Below are 18329 nucleotides of genomic sequence, written 5' to 3' on the forward strand. Positions count from 1 at the left end.
TTCAGACGACGAGTAAGGTGTTTTAGGTCGTGGTTCTATACTCAGTGATGCCGTTGGAGTTGATGGACCCATTTATCTTCCAAGTCTTCCGCTGTTATCGACACTAGATGGCCTTAAGCCATATTTATTGTAATAAGTTCTCTTTGAGACATCGATGTAATAAGTGTGTGATTGCCACTCTGCTATAAATCCTTCGAAGTACTATGTGGTGTCAGCATTACTGATCCAGGGATGACACCGGAGCACAGAGACTTGATCCATTTGGGTCGGGTCGCTATAGAGATGGTATCAGAGCCAGGTTGACTGTAGGACACGACCACTAAGTTAAAGCCATAGATCACTATTCTCTTCTCATTTTCTAACTCCTCATATTTTCTACTCTTTTAGGATGACGAATGCGAAGATTAAGTACGCTCAACCGGATGAAGGCACACCTTTTGGATTTCACTTGAAGGAAGTCACTAAGTACCTAAACATTGGACTACCAAGCTTCACCGGGACCTTCAACGCCACTCTGCCTGAAGAGGAGCGCTGGAAGATTCAAGCTCACGTTCCGGGAAGGACATTCGCGCCAATCACGAAGCCCATAGATAGTGTTTTCAATGCCCCAACCTGGAGTCTGGGAAAGAGCATGGCCTCCCATATCACCATAGGACGCATTGGAGAAGTTTACCAAGAAGACCTCAAGGACACTATCTACCAGATTTGCGGACGCCGAGATGAACAATGGGAGTTAGTCAGCACCAAGAAGGATAGATCCATTGCAGCTTTCATCCAGGAGTTAAACCAGCACATTCGACGCCACGAGAACCAGATGTGCAATGATATGATAGAGTTGAAGAATGCGAAGTCAAGGATCATCGAACTAGAAGGAGAACTGAAGGCTACACGCAAGGACTACATGGAGGAGATAGTAGCTCTAGCAAGACACAATGGCGATCTTAAGCAGGAGATTGAAGAACTCAAGAGGGAGTTAGCATCCAGGAAGGAAGACATGTACGTCGCATGTCCGGACAATTACATCATCATAGACGACACCGATTCGGATCCAAGTGAACCCGACTTTGAAGACGAAGCTGGAGCAGATATCATGGAGTCTTCCACCGGTTCAAATTTCTAGATGACCACCAAATATTAGTAGTAATTCCCCCCATGTAAACATTATAGTTCGAGCACTTTTGCGATAGTTAGATCGATTGTAAGCCCTTGTTTGAATTGAATGAAGTGAGTTTGTGTGCATTGGCTCATGTGCATTGGGGTAGTGTTTTCTCTTTTAGACCTCAATCTATTCTTAAATCTCATCTCTTCTAAAACCTCAGATGCCTCCTAGACGTGACAATGGATTTCCACCGGAGCTCACCCAGTTGATCCACAACAGAATCAATTGATGTAGATGTTAGTCCAGAACCAACAGAACAACAAAAACAACCCACCACCACCACCTGTTGACCACTTAGCCCGTTTCCTTAGGCTGAATCGTCGGTGTTTTCCAGTAGCACCGAGCCGATAGTAGCAGACGATTGGCTCCGCAAGATAGGAAGGGAGTTGACCACTGCAGGATGCACAGATGGTGAGAAAGTGAAGTTTGCCGCACATTAGCTTGACGGACCCGCGGCAGCATGGTGGGAGAATTTCACAGCCACTTACCCAGTTGACACTGTCACATGGGATCAGTTTCAGCAAGCTTTCCGCACTGCCCATGTTTCAGCAGGAGCTATGGCCATGAAGAAGCGTGAATTTCGCAACTTACGCCAAGGAGGAAGGACAGTTGGCCAGTACGTTGATGATTTTAGCAAGTTAGCACGTTATGCCCCAGATGACGTTGCTACGGATGCAACTAAGCAGGAGAAATTCCTGGAAGGTCTGAATGATGAGTTGAGTATGCAGTTGATGGTAGCAAGTTTCAACAACTACCAGGAGTTGGTAGATCGTGCCATCATGATTGAAGGGAAGCAACAGCAGATTAAGAACCACAAGAGGAAGTATGGACAGGGGAAGTATAACTCTGGAGCCCAGCAGAAGCCCTGTTTTACCCCTAAACTAGGATTTCAGTTTCAGCATACCCATGGAGGAGGTAGTTCGCACACCCATAATGGCCACAAGAATGGTAATGGGAATGGAGGAAGCAACGGCCAGAACCGTACCGTCCCATCAACCCCAGCCAAGAGAGATCTGAGTCAAGTCACCTGTTTCAAGTGTTCGAAGACCGGACATTATGCCAATGAATGTCCTGAAGGCCAGAATGGAAATGGCAATGGAAGCTCTGGGAAGAAGCCGAACCCTTTCAACAGGGGACATGTGAACCACGTTAGTGTGGAGGAGGTTGAAGATCAGCCTGATGCAGTAATAGGTAAGTTTCTGGTTAAGTCATTTACTGCACTTGTTCTTTTTGACACTGGTGCATCGCATTCATACATATCAAGGGGATTTGTGGATAAATATAACCTGCCAACCCAAGCCCTTAGGTCACCCATGTTAGTAAGCTCACCAGGAGCGGAGTTTATGGCTAGACGATGGTGTGATTGGTTACCATTAAGGATTGGTAACTATGTGTTTCCCTCAGACCTAATAGTATTGGAATCTCAAGGATTGGATGTGATATTAGGCATGGATTGGTTATCAAAGTATGAAGGGAATATTGAGTGTGCTAGTAAGTCAATTTTACTTACCACACCAGAAGGACGAAGGATCAAGTATGTATCCCGGCATGTGCCAAAAAGGACACAGGTAAATTGCCTAACAGGAGTTGTGCAAGAGGAAGTACCAGTGGTTAAGGATTTTCCTGATGTATTTCCGGAAGAGTTGCCAGGCATGCCACCGGATAGAGACATTGAGTTTTTGATTGAGTTATTGCCAGGTACAGGCCCAATATCGAAGAGACCATACCGGATGCCAGCAAAGGATTTGGTAGAAATTAAGAATCAGATTAAGGAGTTACTGGAGAAAGGTTATATTCGCCCAAGTTCTTCACCTTGGGGATCACCCGTACTTCTAGTGGAGAAGAAGGATGGATCATTAAGGATGGTTGTTGATTACCGTGGATTAAATGAAGTAACCATCAAGAACAAGTACCCATTGCCAATGATTAATGATCTGTTTGATCGTTTGCAAGGAGCTAAAGTGTTTTCCAAGATCGATTTGCGATCAGGGTACCATCAGTTGAAGATTCGAGAGCAGGACATACCTAAGACAGCATTCACCACAAGATATGGACTGTATGAGTATACCGTTATGTCATTTGGATTGACTAACGCACCTGCCTATTTTATGAACCTGATGAACAAAGTATTTATGGAGTTTTTGGATAAGTTCGTCGTAGTGTTCATTGATGACATCCTGATTTATTCAAAGAATGAAGAGGAGCATAAGGAACATTTGCGTTTGGTTTTGGAGAAACTAAGGGAACATCAGTTATATGCCAAATTCAGCAAATGTGAGTTTTGGTTAAAGGAAGTTGGATTTCTTGGACATGTTATATCCGGAGAAGGGATAGCAGTTGACCCCACAAAGGTTGAGACCGTAACCGAATGGGAAGCACCAACGACAGTTGGAGAGATCCGGAGTTTTCTTGGACTCGCAGGATACTACCGGAGATTCATTGAGAACTTTTCAAAGATTGCGAAGCCTATGACAGAATTGTTGAAGAAGGATACCAAGTTCAATTGGACTGAGGAGTGTGAGGCTAGTTTCCAGGAGTTGAAGAAACGCTTGGTTACCTCACCAGTGTTGATATTGCCAGATCAGACCAAGGATTATGAGGTGTACTGTGACGCTTCACATCAAGGACTTGGAGCAGTGCTTATGCAGGAATGAAGAGTTGTTTCGTATGCTTCACGACAACTGAAGCCTCATGAGTTGAATTATGCCACGCACGATTTGGAGTTAGCAGTTGTAGTGCATGCATTGAAGACATGGAGACATTTCCTCATTGGAAATCATTGTGAGGTGTACACGGATCACAAGAGTTTGAAGTACATTTTCACGCAGAAGGAGTTGAACCTCAGACAGAGGAGATGGTTGGAGCTCATCAAGGATTATGATATGAGATTGCATTACCATCCCGGAAAAGCTAATGTAGTAGTTGATGCATTGAGCCGTAAGAGCCATGTCAATGCTCTAATGACGGGAGAAATACCCAAGGAGTTAGCAGAAAACCTTCGTGAGCTATGTTTGGAAATAGTTCCGAGAGGCTATGTAGCAGCATTGGAGATTCAGTCAACATTGATGGATAAAATCAGAGAGGCTCAAAAATCTGACAAGGAGATTGCTTCTATAAAGGAGAAACTGAGCCAAGGAAAAGCTAAAGGATTTCGTGAGGATGAGCACGATACCCTATGGTTTGAGGATCGGGTTTATGTGCCAAATGACCCGGAGATCAGAAAGTTGATTCTGCAAGAGGCACATGATTCACCGTATTCGATTCACCCAGGAAATACCAAGATGTATTTGGATTTGAAGGAAACATTTTGGTGGACCGGAATGAAGAAGGATATTGCAGCATATGTAGCAATTTGTGATGTGTGTCATAGAGTAAAGGCAGAACATCAGAAGCCAGCCGGATTGTTACAACCATTGTCGATACCCGAATGGAAGTGGGATAAGATAGGCATGGATTTTATCACAGGACTACCCAGGACAAAGGCAGGCTATGACTCGATTTGGGTAGTAGTTGATCGTTTGACGAAGGTAGCACATTTCATTCCAGTTAAGACCACTTACACCAGTGTTAAGTTGGCAAAGATATACATGACTAGGATCATTTGTTTGCATGGAGTTCCAAGGAGTATTGTATCAGATAGAGGAACCCAATTTACCTCAAAGTTTTGGAATCAGTTGCATGAGACTTTGGGAACCAGACTAGAGTTCAGCACAGCTTTTCACCCACAGACGGATGGACAGACCGAGAGAGTCAATCAGATTTTGGAAGATATGCTGAGAGCTTGTGCACTAGATTATGGATCTAGTTGGGACGATAACTTGCCCTATGCGGAGTTTTCTTATAACAATAGTTATCAAACCAGTTTGAAGATGGCACATTTCGAAGCTTTATACGGAAGGAGGTGCAGGACACCGTTGTCATGGGACGAAGTTGGAGACCGTCAGTTCTTTGGACCAGATTTGATTAAGGAGTCTGAACAGAAAGTTAAGTTGATTCGCGATAGGCTCAAGGTAGCCCAGTCCAGGCAGAAGAGCTACGCAGATTCTAAACGCAAGGAGACAGTTTACGAAACTGGAGACAGAGTTTATCTTCGAGTATCCCCACTTCGAGGAGTTAAGCGCTTTGGAGTTAAGGGAAAGTTAGCACCGCGTTTCGTTGGACCGTATAAAATCTTGCAACGTATGGGAGAAGTCGCTTATAAGTTGGAATTACCAGAAGGACTGTCAGGAGTTCATGATGTATTCCATGTTTCTCAGCTGAAGAAATGTCATGCCGAGATGGCGGAGGTACCGCTAAGAGATACAGTACCGCTTGAAGCGATTCAGTTGAAGGATGACTTAACATATGAGGAGAAACCAGCCAAGATTCTCGAGTTTGCCAGCAGAGTCACTCGCAGCAAGGTTATCAAGTTTGGCAAAGTTCAGTGGAACCACCACTCAGAGGATGAAGCCACCTGGGAGAGAGAAGAAGATTTGCTCAAGGACCACCCTCACATATTTTCTAGCCAACTCGAATCTCGAGGGCGAGATTCATCTTAAGGGGGGGTAGGTTTGTAACATCCCAAATTTTCAATTTGGAATGTTATACATTAGATCATCATGCATATCATATTTTCTTGCATTTTGGTTGATCCTAGAAATTTCACGCAACTCAAGGACCCTCGGAGAGAGTTGGAGATTTCGTTATTTTCATATTTGAGTTTTCTCAAATTTTGAAAAGAGGATCATTTGATTTATTTATTTCATCTTCAATTATTTTTCCAATATCAAAATATGAGAGAGGGAAATAATATGACTTTTCCCAATTTAGGAAAAATGAAGGTTTAATGAATAAATCAAATTTTGGTTTTCCGGTGTTTATTTGTATTTTTATTTGGATAGGGAAAAATGCGCGTTTTCAAAAGTTGCATTTTAGGCCCGGAGAAAAGTTCATTTTGTTCGACTCATTTTTAGGAGTTGGGGAAAATTTACTTTAGAAATTTTGGAGTTCGTTTAGTTTTCTTTTTTTTCTGCGCGCGGAACCATTTAAAAAAAAGATGCAGCGCCCGCGTGGGCCAAGGGCCCAGCCGCCCCGCCGCCTCGCGCCCCTGCGCGCCAGCCCGCGCCGCAAGCCGCCGCTAGGTCGAGTCCTAGTAGGACTCTAGGCCGCCGCCCCTTCCCTTTTTCTTGCCCCCTCCCCCAAGCTAACCCCCACCCTCCTATATAAATACCCAACACCCCCCCCCCCTCTCCTCCCAAGCCGCAGCCGCCCCCACCCCGCGCCCCCAAGCCGCCTCCTAGCAGCGCCGCCGCCCTAGCCGCGCCGCCTCCTAGCCGCGCCACCGCCTAGCTGCCGCCGCCGCCTAGCGCTGCCCCGCCGCCCTAGCCGCCGCGCCGCCGCCGCCGCCTAGCCCCGCCGGAGCCCTCGCCGGAGCCTCGCCGGAGGTAGCCGCGCCGCGCCTCTTTTCCTCGGTTCGGTTTTTTTTTTATAAAACCGTTCCGGTTCTTTTTCTTTTTCTTTCCGGTTTTGTTTCGGTTTTCTTTCGAAACCCTAGATCGGTTTTCGTTCTTCTTTCGGTTAGTTGTTTAGCGAGCGTTCGCCGGACCGTTCGTCTCAACGAACGTGATCACCGATTATTCCCGGTTAATGAACGTCCGTTCATTTAACTGTTCGTCTTTTCCTTTTCGTCGGTTTTATTCCGCGATCGTGATCTCAGATCCGATCTTCGTTCTAGTTTATCTTCTCGCCCGTTTATCGGAATCAGGTGATTCAAGCACCTGGAGTTTCATTTCGAAACCGCCGTTCCGTCTAATCAACTTAAACAAGTTTTTTCTACGGTAAAATTTGACCTAGTTTCAACTTGCTAGAACCGAGTTGTTTTCTTCCGCCGTTTGTTTTCCGTCGTTTGTTCGGTTCTTTCTTTCTTTGCAACCGGAGTTCTTAAGTTGAACTTTCTGGTTCGTTCTCTCGTTCGAGTTTTACCTGTGCATTAGATGAGTACTTATTGTGTGCTTGTTGTTTGTCTGCGATAGATTACCCGGATTGCGCCGCCTGTTACTTCGAATCCCTAGGTCTCACGGATCATCAGCAAGGCAAGTAACACTTTGATCATACCTTTTCTACAACCCATGTTTTATTGCATTAGATCAATCCTCACACATTGCATGACTAGGATCTAATTAAATTGTGGGATGGGAAGTAGATGAGGTAGTACCTATTACATGTTTCATTATGAAACCTTTGGGAGTTACTTCTACGTTTGCTTATTATGCCATGCTATGCTAGTAGACGTGGATTGGGTGAGTGATATCCATGACAGATGTGAGTATTGTTAATTAATGGTTTATCTAAGGTGGCAACTTAAACACACATCTAGGTGGATTGAGGCACCTGGTTTCTATCAGGACTTGCCTGTTTATTTTGGACCGCCACCCAGGCTCAAAGGGATCATAAGATCATTCATGCTAGTAACTTCCGTGTGCAGCCACAAGCCATTATGGGCTCTGGCATAGTTGACTAAGTCGTGCGAACTCTTACAGTGGTAGACTAGCAGATGTAGGGGATTAGGAGGTACGGTCTACCCGATCGTAAGGTGCTAGTGCTTCTGAAAGACTATGTCTCGGTCATCCGTTTCTCAAACACCATGTAGTGCGAGAAATCCAACGGAGGCGATCGAGTCTTGTGGGGAAAAGTGCGCAAACCTCTGCAGAGTGTAACAAACTAATCATGATTAGCCGTGTCCCCGGTTATGGACAACTTGAGTATCTAGTACTTGAATATCGTGTGAATCTCATCATGTTACTCTAATTAATATTGTTGGGTTTTAATTGTTCACTTAATTGGGATCGGAATGCTGTCAACCATTCTCGATGTTCAACTACCATGATAGTTAAATAAATTTATTCCTTTGCAGTAGGGAAAAACTGGCTTTACGCAAAACTGTAACCATAGAGCTTTCCACCAGCCATACATGCATATAGTATAGCTCATTACTGTTCATTACTCTCTATGTGTTACCTTGCCAGCATATTCCATGTGCTGACCCGTTTTCGGGCTGCAACTTTCATGTTGCAGACTTTTCAGACGACGAGTAAGGTGTTTTAGGTCGTGGTTCTATACTCAGTGATGCCGTTGGAGTTGATGGACCCATTTATCTTCCAAGTCTTCCGCTGTTATCGACACTGGATGGCCTTAAGCCATATTTATTGTAATAAGTTCTCTTTGAGACATCGATGTAATAAGTGTGTGATTGCCACTCTGCTATAAATCCTTCGAAGTACTGTGTGGTGTCAGCATTACTGATCCAGGGATGACACCGGAGCACAGAGACTTGATCCATTCGGGTCGGGTCGCTACACAATCCCTTTCGGGTAACGATGCCAGAAATTTGTAGTAGATTTAAATAATAGATCGCAAATAAAATAAAGTGCAGCAAAGTATTTTTGTATTTTGGTTTAATAGATCTGAATAAAAATGCAAAGGAAAATTAGATCGCAAGCAAATATATGAGAAAGAAGACCCGGGGTCGTAGGTTTCACTAGTGGCTTCTCTCGAGAAAAATAGCAAACGGTGGGTAAACAAATTACTATTGGGCAATTGATAGAACTTCAAATAATTATGACGATATCCAGGCAATGATCATTACATAGGCATCACGTCCAAGACTAGTAGACCGACTCCTGCATGCATCTACTACTATTACTCAACACATCGACCGCTATCCAACATGCATCTAGTGTATTAAGTTCATGGAAAAATGGAGTAATGCAATAAGAATGATGACATGATGTAGACAATATCCGTTTATCTATTGCGTAGATATAGATCCATCTTTTATCCTTAGTAGCAATGATACATACGTGTCGGTTCCCTTTCTGTCATTGGGATCAAGCACTGTAAGATCGAACCCACTACCAGGCACCTCTTCCCATTGCAATATAAATAGATCAAGTTGGCCAAACAAAACCCAAATATTGGAGAAGAAATATGAGGCTATAAGAGATCATGCATACAAGAGATCAAAGAAACTCAAATAACTTTCATGGATATAAAAAGATATAACTGATCTTAAACTCGAAGTTCATCAGATCCCAACAAACACACCGTAAAAAGAGTTACATCATATGGATCTCCAGGAGACCATTGTATTGAGAATTCAGCGAGACAGACAAAGCCATCTAGCTACTAACTATGGACCCCAAGGTCTACAAAGAACTACTCACGCATCATCGGAGAGGCACCAATGGAGGGTGAACCCCATCTGAGATGGTGTCTAGATTGGATCTGGTGGTTCTGGACTCTGCGGCGGCTGGATGAATATTTTGTCGACTCCCCTAGGGTTTCTAGAATATTGGGTACTTATAGAGCAAAGAGGCGGTCCGGGGGGCACCCGAGGTGGGCACAACCCACCAGGGCGTGCCTGGGCCTCTGGGCGCACCCTGGTGGGTTGTCCCCTCCTCGGGACTCCCCCAGGTGCAACCAGGGCCCAACTTCTTCATTTTGGTCCATAAAAAATCATCGTGAAGTTTCGTTGTATTTGGACTCCGTCTGATATTGATTTCCTGTGACGTAAAAAACATGGAAAAAACAGCAACTGGCACTTGGCACTATGTCAATAGGTTAGTACCAAAAAATGATATAAAATGACTATAAAATGATTATAAAACATCCAAGATTGATAATAAAATAGCATGGAACAATCAAAAATTATAGATACGTTGGAGACGTGTCATTGACAAGCATGACCACATAGTAGTCTTACAACAAAACACTACCGAGTTCAGGTGGGGAACCATCATCGAGGATATCAAAGTTCTTGTGCACTTATCGATGAACTTCTTATCCTTGAACAAATCAATTAGTGGCTTGTGTGCTAGGAATACATATGGAATGGAGGTAAATAATCTACCAAACCAAAGGATACTTCGCACATGAATGACCAACTTGGGATGGTTCCAAAGGAAGCAAAACAAGCTTTCTCGAATTCACGGCGGCAACTTGCAGCAATGCACGTGAACTTAGAGGAAGTCACTTCTTTCACCAAACATATCCTTCATGAACGGGACATGAAGAAAATTCTAACACAAGTTTCCAACACTAGCTTAATGTTCAACATGAATCATGGAGGAGATAAAATGATGTCGATGGGATCAACAACAATTCATCTAGGTTTCCATATAGTTGGAATTCCACAACTATGTGAAGAAGGTGATAGTATTGGTCAGACCAAAAGATATAACGGTGTATGCTTGAGGAACAACCACGAGTAAGACAACATTACGAATACCGTTGGTTCTAACTTGATTTGACGATAGCCCACACTCAAATCAAGGTTTGGACAAGACGATATATTCAACAACTGATCACGAGGATCAATCGATGAAGATATCATCTTTCTTCAACACACACACACACACACACACACACAAGGATATCCTTTAGTGATGAACTAAGCTAGGCAAGATTTTATCTTCCAACTCTCCAAGTTGTTATTTGGCTTAACCAACTAGCTCATGGGTATCCAACACGGATTCTTGGAGAAGGGGTGGTTTACAAGAAACCAACTTGATCACGAACTTAACATAGCGGCCAGGTGACAACCTGGTAACACTTCCGAGAAGATATTTGGAAAATCAGGAACCACCGATATGTTACTAAGCTCGAGAACAATCTTGCTTTTCAGGGCAAGACAATGTGATCAAGAGAGTGATGGATTGACACAATCCTATCTCATTGATCGAGGAGTGGACCAGGGAAAATGGAGTAGGTCGCACGATAAATCTTAGGATGATGATTCAATAACCAACATACTAAGAATAAGATTATTGTCCATTAACTACCAAGCAACGGAGTTGCTAGGAGTATTGATTTTACACATCACAGTTCACTTGTCAGCATTCCGGTTACAACCAACACGGGGACCGAGGGATGAATAATGATGGCAAGAAGTATCATTGTATCACGAGTTCATAGGAGGTGGTGCAATTCCCATGACATTTCTGACATAAAGAGGCAACACTCCAAGGTAGAACAAAACAAAAGTTGGATTGGCATTTTGATCCGCGGAATACAACTGCTTTGACCCAATCCCAGAGATGGACGAGGTACTGGAGTTTGTTTCTCCTAGTCATTCCGGAATAGAATGGCTTGATGGACCACAAGAGTAATAGGCATCAAGGAACGATGCAGCATACTCTTGACTATCAAATGATAGACGGAGGTCAGAATACAACTAAAGAGAACAACTCAAAGGAACATATAATTTTCTGAGTTGTGGATGCATAGATTAGTATGTCGAACAAGTTCAACATATTTCTTCCGGATAACCCATGTAGAAGAGGAAGGACCGGCAGATTCACAATTTTTGAATGGAGAAGTCATCAAGAGCACTCTTGTTGTGATCATTGGTTCAAAGATCTTCTGCCATAATGGTTCATGGTATTGGAAGAATGATATACCATGGACCTTAAAGACTATCACAAAGGTTACTAATATCCTAAAGGAATGAGCAAACACTACCAACACGAGGTAAGTGGAGTGAATCTTGGGCTCAAGAAACCCAGAAATAGAATGCCTACTAACTAAGTGGCATCACGGGATGCTTTCGAGAATGATGGCCAGAATCATCACACTGGGAACACAAAACATTGCTAGATTACTAGGTGATCCTCTAAGACGCCTAGGGTCATAATAATAGCTCCAACACATATGTCGAGGCGACAGAGTACCTCAACTCGCCGATTAGTGTGGTTAAACTGGCCCAAAGAAACATCAGGAATGGAAAAGAAGGGATTTGCAAATGCATCAGACTATTTAGAAACCTGGGATGACTCAGACAACATAACAGCTATAAATGCTCAAAAAGATTTGAGACATCCTGCAAAATGGTGGCATAACCACTCAACAACATAATATCAAGGTTCCAAGTCCAACTAACAACACACTGGAGTAGTAGAAACTGAATTGAGGCTTGAAACCAACAATCCTAAGAGTCTGTGGATTAGTAACACATAATCCTGATAGAAAGATGAGGAAGCCTAGTTTCTTAACCTTGTAGAAGAGAAAAGGATGACTCAGATCAGAAGGGCATACGGTAAAGGAGTAAAAAGAGCCTTACGTTCCCATCCACAATCAATTTCCTTATATATCTAAAACATTTCTAGACTCAACTTCGACCAGTTTGGCTTGGTAATCCTATAGGCAGTCAGGCTCTGATACCAAAGCTGTCAGGACCCCGATCCTAAGTCACACTTATCTAGCATGTAACACATCATATCACTTTGAGGCCTCACGCACAGTATTCCCACGGGTGCCACCTTACCTGGCCCGGGACCGTTTGCGCCTTTTGGCTCATGTATATGATAGTCTCGCTAACATCCATATGACAGAAAATCCGGGCCGACATGACTAGTCGTAAACCCAAAGTGGCCAAAATTGGCACTAACTTACAGGGACAGGCATACATGACCCAGCAATGAACGTGCCGGTCATCTACGTATGAACCCAAGTCGTAGCAAGCTACAAGGACTTAAGGGAACAACGCGTAACATTTCCCCGAAGGGACAGACACAGGAACGAAGAAGGACACATGCCGGCCAGCCTAAGTGTTCCGGAGCAGTAGCGAGCTACCATGGCTCAGTGGAAGCACTAGGAGACATTTCCCGGTAAGAGAGGCTACCAAGAATAAACAACTAGGTTGTCGGATCCCACACGTACTAAGCATTTCAATAACATACACACAATATGCCCGATATGTGCAAATACAACATGACATCACAACAAGACTCTACGACTCAAAGTATTTATTTAATAGGCTCTAAGGAGCCAAGCATTACAAACATGGGTCTCATGACCCAACATTCAGAGCATACAAACAACAGAAGCATAACATGATTGAGTACAGAGAACTACAAATGAAAAGGTCTGAGAAGCCTGACTATCTACAAGATCCTCCCAAGGGTACAAGATCGTAGCTGAGGTAACAAGCTAAATGCCGAAGTCCACGCGGAACTACTAGTGAGACTGAAGTCTCTCTGCAAAAACATAAATTAAGCAAACGTGAGTACAAATGTACCCAGCAAGACTTACATCAGAACTATCTACATATGCATCAGTATCAACAAAGGGGGTGGTGGAGTTTAACTGCAGCAAGCCAGCTTTGACTCAGTGGCTATCCTGAACTACGATTGCTAGTAACTCTTTGAGGTGGCGCACACGAGTGCACATATTCACCATATCAATATAACACCATGGATCCGCTCCCATCTCCCTACGAGAACGCCATCCATAGCACTCACAGTTATCTTGCGCATTTTAGAGTATCCACTTTCACTTGTCTATGAACTGTATAGGCAACCCAGAAGTCCTTTACCGCGGATGCGGCTATTCGAGTAGATCATTTATAACTCTGCATGGGTGTACTTCTTCACACATGTTTCCACCACTTAGCATCTGCACACAACATGTGCTCGGCAGACTTCAAGCGAAAGCCGACATGGGTGTAGACCATGACCTGACTAACCACACAAATCCCTAGTCCAGGTTTATCGCCTATTCAGGTTCCGTCCACAGGGAGTCTGGCCGAGGTTTCCACTACGGCCCCGAACCATGTGTGCAGGGTTCCCGAGGCACCAAACGTGCGTCTGGGTACACCATGCCACGTGCCTATTGCATCACAACCCACCCCTCAGGTCAGCGCTGCGCATGGCCTCCAGCATACTACAAACACCAGAAACTACTTGCAACTCCTGGATAGAGGATAGGGGGTTAATAAGTTGAGCGGAGTCATATTTTAGGGCCCAACGTGTGGTAGTAGCTAGTCATGGATCACAAACACAGAACTCAGTTCCTGAGGACGGTTTCAATGAGACAACCCACCATGTACTCATACATGGCCTCTCACCGCTACCTTTACCAAATTGTGTTCACACACTTAGCTCTCAATGGTAAGACATGTTCACCACATTCCAATTCATCCCCGATGAATCAGACCTGACTCAACTCTAAGCAGTAGCAGGCATGACAACAAGCATGAATGAGTAGGCACATCAGGGCTCAAACAACTCCTACTCATGCTAGTGGGTTTCATCTATTTACTATGGCAATGACAGGTCATGCAGCGGAAAGGGGTTCAACTACCGCAGCATGTAACAGTTGAATCGTTGTTGTCCTAATGCAGTAAAAGAGAGCGGAAGTGAGAGAGTGGGATTGTATCAGAATGAACAAGGGGGTTTTTCTTGCCTGGCACTTCTGAAGATAGTATAGCTCTTCATCGGTGTCATCGAACTCATCGTCAGAACCACGTCTACTAGGGGGGCAATTACCGATGATACGTCTCCATCATATCTACTTTTCCAAACACTTTTGCCCTTGTTTTGGACTCTAACTTGTATGATTTGAATGGAACTAACCCGGACTGACGCTGTTTTCAGCAGAATTGCCATGATGTTGTTTTATGTGCAGAAAAAAAAAGTTCTCGGAATGACCTGAAACTCCACGGAATATCTTACAATAAATAATAAAAAATCCTCGCCCTAGGGGGCCCACACCCTTCTCACGAGGGTGGGGGCGCCCCCCCCCCTAGGGCGCGCCCCCTGCGTCGTGGGCCCCCTGGAGACCCCCGACTCCAACTCCAACTCTATATAATTGCTTTTGGGGAGAAAAAATAGGAGAGAAGAAATCATCGCGTTTTACGATACGGAGCCGCTGCCAAGCCCTAAAACCTCTCGGGAGGGCTGATCTGGAGTCCGTTCGGGGCTCCGGAGAGGGGGATTCGTCGCCATCGTCATCATCAACCATCCTCCATCACCAATTTCATGATGCTCACCGTCGTGCATGAGTAATTCCATCATAGGCTTGTTGGACGGTCATGGGTTGGATGAGATTCACCATGTAATCGAGTTAGTTTTGTTAGGGTTTGATCCCTAGTATCCACTATGTTCTGAGATTGATGTTGCTATGACTTTGCTATGATTAATGCTTGTCACTAGGGCCCGAGTGCCATGATTTCAGATCTGAACCTATTATGTTTTCATCAATATATGAGAGTTCTAGATCCTATCTTGCAAGTCTATAGTCACCTATTATGTGTTATGATCCGTTAACCCCGAACTGACAATAATCGGGATACTTACCGGTGATGACCGTAGTTTGAGGAGTTCATGTATTAACTATGTGCTAATCCTTTGTTCCGGTTCTCTATTAAAAGGAGGCCTTAATATCCCTTAGTTTCTATTAGGACCCCACTGCCATGGGAGGGTAGGACAAAAGATTACATGCAAGTTCTTTTCCATAAGCACGTATGACTATATTCGGAATACATGCCTACATTACATTGACGAATTGGAGCTAGTTCTGTGTCACCCTATGTTATGATTGTTACATGATGAACCACATCCGACATAATTATCCATCATTGATTCGATGCCAACGAGCTTTCCATATACTGGTTTACGCTTATTTACTTTCCCGTTGCTATTGTTACAATCACTACAAAACACCAAAAACATTACTTTGCTTTCATTACTCTTTTGTTACCGTTACCATCACTATCATATTACTTTGGTACTAAACACTTTGCTGCAGATACTAAGTTTCCAGGTGTGGTTGAATTGACAACTCAGCTGCTAATACTTGAGAATATTCTTTGGCTCCCCTTGTGTCGAATCAATAAATTTGGGTTGAATACTCTACCCTCGAAAGTTGTTGCGATCCCCTATACTTGTGGGTTATCAAGACTAATTTCTGGCGCCGTTGCTGGGGAGCATAGCTCTATTCTTTGAGTCACTTGGGATTTATATCTGTTGGATACTATGAAGAACTTGAGAGATCCAAAAACCAAGATCTATCCCTCAACTACGAGGGGAGGTAAGGAACTGCCATCTAGCTCTGCACTTGATTCACCTTCTATTATGAGTAAGCTTGCGACACCTACACCTGCTTCTGCTATTCGTTCTGATATGTCACATGTTATTGATGATGCTACTTCTTCTATGCATGATACTTATCATGAAACTACCTCTATGCCTGATACTACTATGCCACTTAGCGATTTTCTAGAGGAACGACTTGCTAGGGCTAGAGAGATTGAAAATATTAAATTTGATTATGAAGATGAAAGTGATGACGAAGAATCACTTGTTATTCCCGAGGGTTATTTATTTGATCAAGATGCTTCTTTAGCTATTTTAGCCTGCAAAGATAGATATGAACTCAAAAGGTTATTAGCTAAATGGAATAAGCAATCTCCAAATGCTAGGATGGGACCTGACCCTGCTTTTGCTACTTCACCTATATGTGTTGCTGAAAAGGATTATGAATTCTCTGTTGATCCTGATATAATTACTTTGATTGAATCTGATCCTTTTCATGGCTATGAATCTGAAACTGTTGTAGCACATCTTACTAAATTAAATGAGATAGCCACCCTGTTCACTAATGATGAGAGATCTCGCTACTTTTATATCCTTAAAATATTTCCGTTCTCATTAAAGGGTGATGCTAAGATATGGTTTAATTCTCTTGATCCTGGTTGTGTGTGTAGTCCCCAGGATATGATTTATTACTTCTCTGCTAAATATTTCCCTGCTCATAAGAAACAAGCTGCTTTAAAGGAAATATACAACTTTGTGCAAATTAAAGAAGAGAGTCTCCCACAAGCTTGGGGGGGCCTCTCAAGTTACTTAATGCTTTGCCTGATCATCCTCTTAAGAAAAATGAAATACTTGATATATTTTATAATGGACTAACTGATGCTTCCAGAGATTACCTGGATAGTTGTGCTAGTTCTCTTTTCAGGGAAAGAACACCGGATGAAGCTAAAATCTTATTGAATAATATGTTGAAAAATGAAAATAATTGGGCACCTCCTGAGCCAGCTCCTGCTCCAGTTAATGATCCTATTCCTAAACCAACTCCGAAAAAGAGAGGTGTTTTATTTCTCAGTCCTGAAGATATGCAAGAGGTAAAGAAATCTATGAAATAAAAAGGTATTAAAGCTGAAGATGTTAAGAATTTACCTCCTATTGAAGAAATACATGGTCTCAGTTTACCACATGATGAAGAAATATATGATCTTAATCCTTTATTTATTGAAGAACCTCCAGACCTCGATAACCCGACACAGGTAGTAAAGGTAAATTCTCTCTATAGATATGATAAAGCTGAAATCCCTCCTACTAAAATTGCTAGTCAATGCTTGGATGAGTTTGATAATTTTATGTTCAAGCAAGAAGACTTCAATGCTTATTTTGGTAGACAATTAAAACAAGATGCTGATATGATTAAATACTTAGGTGATTATATGGCTAATATTAGAGGTGAACTTAAACTTGTTAGCAAACATGCTTCTATGGTTACCACTCAAGTAGAATAAGTACTTAAAGCTCAAAAAGAATTGCTCAATGAGATGAATAGTAAGAAAAATGATTATGCTGTTAAAGTGGCTACTAGAACTGGTAGAATGACTCAGGAACCTTTGTATCCTGAAGGACACCCTAAGAGAATTGAGAAAGATTCTTAGAGAAATAAAATTGATGCACCTAGTTCTTCAAAGAGGTAGAAAAATAAAAATGATAGAATTGTGCAAACTTCTAGTGAACCTATTGCTGAACCACCTGATAATCCAAATGATATTTCTATTTTTGATGCTGAAACTCAATCTGGTAATGAATATGAACCTAATGAAAATGTTAATGATGATGTTAATAATAATGCTCAACCTAGTAATGATAATGATGTAGAAATTGAACCTGCTGTTGATCTTGATAACCCACAATCAAAGAATCAACGTTATGATAAGAAATACTTTGTTGCTAGGAAACATGGTAAAGAAAGAGAACCTTGGGTTCAGAAACCCATGGCTTTTCCTCCCAAACCATCCAAGAAAAAGGATGATGAGGATTTTGAGTGCTTTGCTGAAATGATTAGACCTATATTTTTGCGTCTGCGATTGATTGATATGCTTAAAATGAATCCTTATGCTAAGTACATGAAAGATATTGTTACAAATAAAAGAAAGATACCGAAAGCTGAAATTTCCACCATGCTTGCTAATTATACTTTTAAGGGTGGAATACCAAAGAAACTTGGAGATCCAGGAGTACCTACTATACCATGCTCCATTAAAAGAAACTATGTTAAAACTGCTTTATGTGATCTTGGAGCCGGTGTTAGTGTTATGCCTCTCTCTTTA

This window comes from Triticum aestivum, chromosome 3A, assembly GCF_018294505.1.
Source record: "Triticum aestivum cultivar Chinese Spring chromosome 3A, IWGSC CS RefSeq v2.1, whole genome shotgun sequence".
Lineage (NCBI taxonomy): Eukaryota > Viridiplantae > Streptophyta > Magnoliopsida > Poales > Poaceae > Triticum > Triticum aestivum.